The sequence below is a fragment of the Macrobrachium rosenbergii genome, chromosome 40, assembly GCF_040412425.1.
Source record: "Macrobrachium rosenbergii isolate ZJJX-2024 chromosome 40, ASM4041242v1, whole genome shotgun sequence".
Classification (NCBI taxonomy): domain Eukaryota; kingdom Metazoa; phylum Arthropoda; class Malacostraca; order Decapoda; family Palaemonidae; genus Macrobrachium; species Macrobrachium rosenbergii.
The window spans coordinates 20545166-20550165 of record NC_089780.1 but is presented as its reverse complement, the minus strand read 5'-3'; the positions used below and the strand labels follow the sequence as shown (position 1 = coordinate 20550165).

At 34.9% G+C, this 5000-nt stretch overlaps 1 long non-coding RNA gene across 4 annotated transcripts in view; it reads right to left on the bottom strand.

Moving 5' to 3' along the window:
• LOC136826221 (uncharacterized) overlaps window positions 1-5000 on the bottom strand; it is a 516569-nt gene that overhangs the window by 95207 nt on the left and 416362 nt on the right. For all 4 annotated transcript variants that reach the window (XR_010849555.1, XR_010849554.1, XR_010849556.1 and 1 more), the window contains one exon: window positions 2234-2290. This is a non-coding gene — a long non-coding RNA (uncharacterized lncRNA). The remainder of the gene's footprint in view (window positions 1-2233; window positions 2291-5000) is intronic.

Genomic DNA, 5000 nt, shown 5'->3' with positions numbered 1-5000 from the left:
TTGTAATCTGTTTGTTATTTTCGTGACACTGTTTTTGTTATTCACTAAACGTCTGACCTTTCATTGTAATTATTGAATGCCTTTTGCTTTGAGAATCAAAGAACCAAACGTAAAGCTGACATTATAACGGAGTTCAAAGATGATACATCGTTTAATGCCTCTTATTTTGGGCTTTGCAGAACAGCTGTTAATGAATAACTTTTATTTTTGCGTTGAAAAAACATGTAAAATAAACAGGAGTATAATCCAGGTAACGGAAACTTCAGTTTTTATCCAAATAATCTTGATTTCAAAATTACAACTTTCCTGGAAGTGAATGAATTTCAAGTCCAATCAATATGAAAGTTCCGGCTAATATTAATCAGTGACAAAATATATTTTTATGTTTGCATAAACAGGCAACATAACCGAACATCTTTGGTTGCATATAATTATTTGGTATTGCAATGCAATATTCAGTTTTTCTCTTGTAATTAAGCATTGATTTGACTTGTTATATATATCAGATTCACTTTCAGCACTCTCTCTCGATCAGTTAATTGTGTCACTACCGAAATATGGCAATTGAAATATTTAAATTTCATAAACCACAGAACATTAACATTTTACTTGGATATTTCAATATCAGTTAGTGATTTAACACATTCTTTTGTGTTGAGTCAACTCTCATTATTATTATTATTATTATTATTATTATTATTATTATTATTATTATTATTATTATTATTTAAACAGCAGCAGTTGTTGCTGACAAAAAGAAAACTAAAATAATTGCTAACATCCAAAGAGTGAATCATTCTACTCTCCTGTAAGCAACAAAGCTTCTAAATACGCTTAATCATTTGAAGCGTCATCCAAATACCATCACTTACGAGATTAACTCCAGACACGTGTTCCAAATCACGTGTGGGTTGTATCGTAGGATAAATGGCTTTGTCATTCTTGAATTAGGTTAAATTGCTCCGAGCTTAAAGAGAGTATGTTAATGGGATATGGCATGTCACAATGAGGTATTTGCACAACAGATGTGCTCTCTCTCTCTCTCTCTCTCTCTCTCTCTCTCTCTCTCTCTCTCTCTCTCTCTTGTGAAATTCTGGATAAAAATAGTACTCTTGCTGTTCTGCTAGCCTAGATAAGCCCCGAATTGCAGAGGATAGGTGGTTTGGAATACCCTGCCCTCTGCCGATTGTTAAAAAATAATAAAAGAAAATACATGGATTAATGAAAATACGCAAACATAATTAAGGATAAAAAAATGATGAGAAATGAAATGATGAAAATACGCAAACATAACCACATGATAAAAAAATGATGAGAAATGAAATGTTAGGGTTTGTGGTAAGAAAAACCTGGTGGTTGAAAATTTTATGTTGTCAGTGGTCACCAAAAACTAAATTCATTCATTACTTTTGTGTTAAACATCTATTACAGTACTCCCATTATTTATTTCACTTATCGTCATATTATTAGGTGAAATAAAAACTAACAAATACACCAAACGAGATTTAACCAAATGCTGATGGCATCCTGAATGGGTAATCCAGCCTCACTGCCTGCCGTTGACATTATCAAGTGCATGCAATCTCTCTCTCTCTCTCTCTCTCTCTCTCTCTCTCTCTCTCTCTCTCTCTCTCTCTCTCCATGTAAAGATAAGCGAGATTCGGAGATATTCATTCCCCTTCCTATGAATATCACCTCAGTCATGGCCCGGAGTCTAACACGGAAAAGCGAGATTTCTTTCGGATGAGTCTTAAAAATTTGGAGACGAATTCGTTCGACTTTATTACTGAGAGAAAGAGGAAAGCTGAAGATTCAGTCTCAGACTGAGATTCTTTTATAACTGATTAAATCTGGCTTCTTTCATTCAGCAGCGTAAATGTTGATAGTCACAAAATAAGAATGGATTTGTATATAAATCTTTATATGTCTTACTGTACAAATTAACTTGAACACACACACACACACTATATATATATATATATATATATATATATATATATATATATATATATATATATATATATATATATATATATATATATATATATGTATGTATGTGTGTGTGTGTGTGTTAACATAATCACACTGACCCGTGATTAATGTCACACTTACCCACAGGGAACACTAATCCTTTTTTTTCAGAGGACTGGTACAGAGTAGTAGGACTTTACTATATATGTGCCAGAAGGACAGTACAAACGAACATACAGACATTTGGAAACTAAGTACTCACACTTGACAGGATGGGAGACGATGGAGATCAAGTACTTCAAGCACTTCAGTGACGATTCTGTAATATGGAAGGCTCAGTTAGGCTAGAATGTCAAGATTCGTTCACACATTCATTCTTTGACTGAATTTCTGTTACGTCATTTTGTAACAGGCTGAAAAAGATAAATTGTCCAGGGAATATATTTACTGAAAAGAGTTTAAGCCTTGTTAATGGCAGTCAAAATCAGCCAAGGTTTCATAAGGGACGATAATGTGAGGCTATTGCAAAGTGCCTTATTTAAGTAAATTATTAAATTTCAATGATTATATGTTACCACATAATGAAATCAATTAACATCCTACCTTAGATTCTCACAGCTTGTTAAGAATATTACACTAAAAAAAAAAAGAATTAATCCCTGGTAAAAAAAAAAATTACACCCAATCTGCCAGATTCATTTACGTTCTAATCGCACCCCATTACATGTATACGATGCAAAGCAAGATAAAATGAGGCTGATTATCCCAAAGTTTGATGTCGAGATAAATCATGAGAGTTTCCTTAAGTATTCCCTAGCTCCCGGGACCTCCTCCATGAGGGGAGAAATGCAGATGAGCTTCATTTATAAACGACAAGGCAGAAATCTCCTTGGCTTGCATATTAGTGTTTGAAAAACCTAATTAGCATGCAGGCGACTTGGTTTCTCTCTCTCTCTCTCTCTCTCTCTCTCTCTCTCTCTCTCTCTCTCTCTCTCTCTCAAACATACATATAATGTTCTCGGTCACTCACTCTCATATTTAATTTTCAAATTCAGAGTTTTTCTTCTTAAAGTTATTGTATTTGTGCCGAGTTCTTTCCCAAGCCCTCTCCGACACATGTTGCTTCTTTCCCTCTTCTTATGTTGCGACGCCAGTTTTAATGACCCTAAATCAATCAATCAATCTGAATATGAATAATCTAATCTCGTAGATTCTCCATCAACATTCACCACTAACACCATCTGTTTCATTCACTATTCCAGGACAAATTTTCCTCCTATTGTGCATTATGGCTAAAGAATAAAAAATAAATCAATAAAAAAAACTTACGATAATTTCGCAACGCCTCCAAAGGCCTGTTTATACGGACACGTCTCAAGGTAGTCCTCGCGAGAGTTTATGCAAATTTAGGGAACCAATTAGCCAGGTGATCATGATGCATAATCCGGCTGGAGCCGGGAACAGAATGGATTAAAACGGGAACAGAATGGATTAAAATCATACGAGATTCATCCGGAAGACGGAAGAGGTGAGGCAGCCATGAGAGGAGTTTGCGAAATATTTAATACCTTATTTTTGGAAATTATTGATAACAGACAGATAGATAAGATTCGTCTGCGTTTTGAAAGTCAATGTTTAACCAAGCAAGAGAAGCAGTAAAGTGTGTGTGTGTGTGTGTGTGTGTGTGTGTGTGTGTGTGTGTGTGTGTGTGTGTTTGAGTGTGTGTGTGTGTGTGTCACTTTCCAGTACCTAGAGATGTTCCAAGCCAGATGCGATGAGGCTAATTAGGCCCGAATTTGTTGCCATTATAAATTTTAAGGGGTATTAATCGAGTCTTCCGTGGTTTCTGAAGCATCCATGAGGAAAGAAACCTATACGAGATTCGTCTGTATATGACAAGGAAGATGTTTCCTTAATTTCCATGTAAATGATTGATAAACCCAATTAGCATGCAGAATACTTAGTCTCTCTCTCTCTCTCTCTCTCTCTCTCTCTCTCTCTCTCTCTCTCTCTCTCTCTCTCTCTCATACACGCACACGTGTGTACATTCAGATAGTAAAATAGTAAAAAACAGTAAAATAGTAGAAAATCCACTTTTTTTTTTTATTAATCTTGAGTTTCCTTACAAGACCCCTCCCGATATATGATTCTTATTCTTCCTCTAATCACGTAACTTAGTATACTTTTCTTCGTATCATTATTATTCAGAAGATAAACCCCTGTTCAAATGGAATAAGTCTACTGTACAAGGGCCAAAGAATATGATTTTCACTTGAAAAAAGTTGCAGAAGGAAATAGGAAGTAATGAAAGAAGAGATCAGTTATTAGAAAAGCAAAAAAAAAAAAGTTTAATCAATATATAAATAGATAAAAATATAAATATATTACTAAGGTGGTAATGCACTGCAAATTCCCTTGAACTTCTTTCCCACCCTTCCTCCACACTTTACTACAATTTCCTTTTGTCTCTATCCCTTTCTTCCTCCATCATGGACTATTCCAAGGCCATTTTTCCTTTGAATAAAAACAGAAAATACGAAAATAAAATGCCATCACGTAACCGAAAAGTCTGCCAGAAAAGAAAGATAATCTCTTACGATACTTCAAACGCCTGTTTGCGAAAATGTTCAAGGTAGTCTTAGCGAGATTTTATGCAAATTTAGGGAGGCCATTAGCCGCGTGATAATGATCCTTAATCCGGCTTAAGCAGGACCAGAATGAATTAAAATCATACGAGAATCCGATGACGGAAAGGGTGGTTCAGTCTTGCAAGGCCTTGGGGAAAGATTTAGCATTTTTTCACCTCGTTAAAATAAAACAAGATTTGCTGAAAGACCTCAGGTTTGTATGTTAGGAAAAACACAAATTAACCTAAAATTTGTCATTTTGTTGAAGTTTCAGAGATAATGTCATACCAACAAGGACGTAATAAACAAACAAATATTTACAGCATCAACGTTTTAGACCAGTGAGGTTTAAACATTTTCCTCCTCACTAAAATAAAACGAGACTTGTTGACGTTTCAGAGA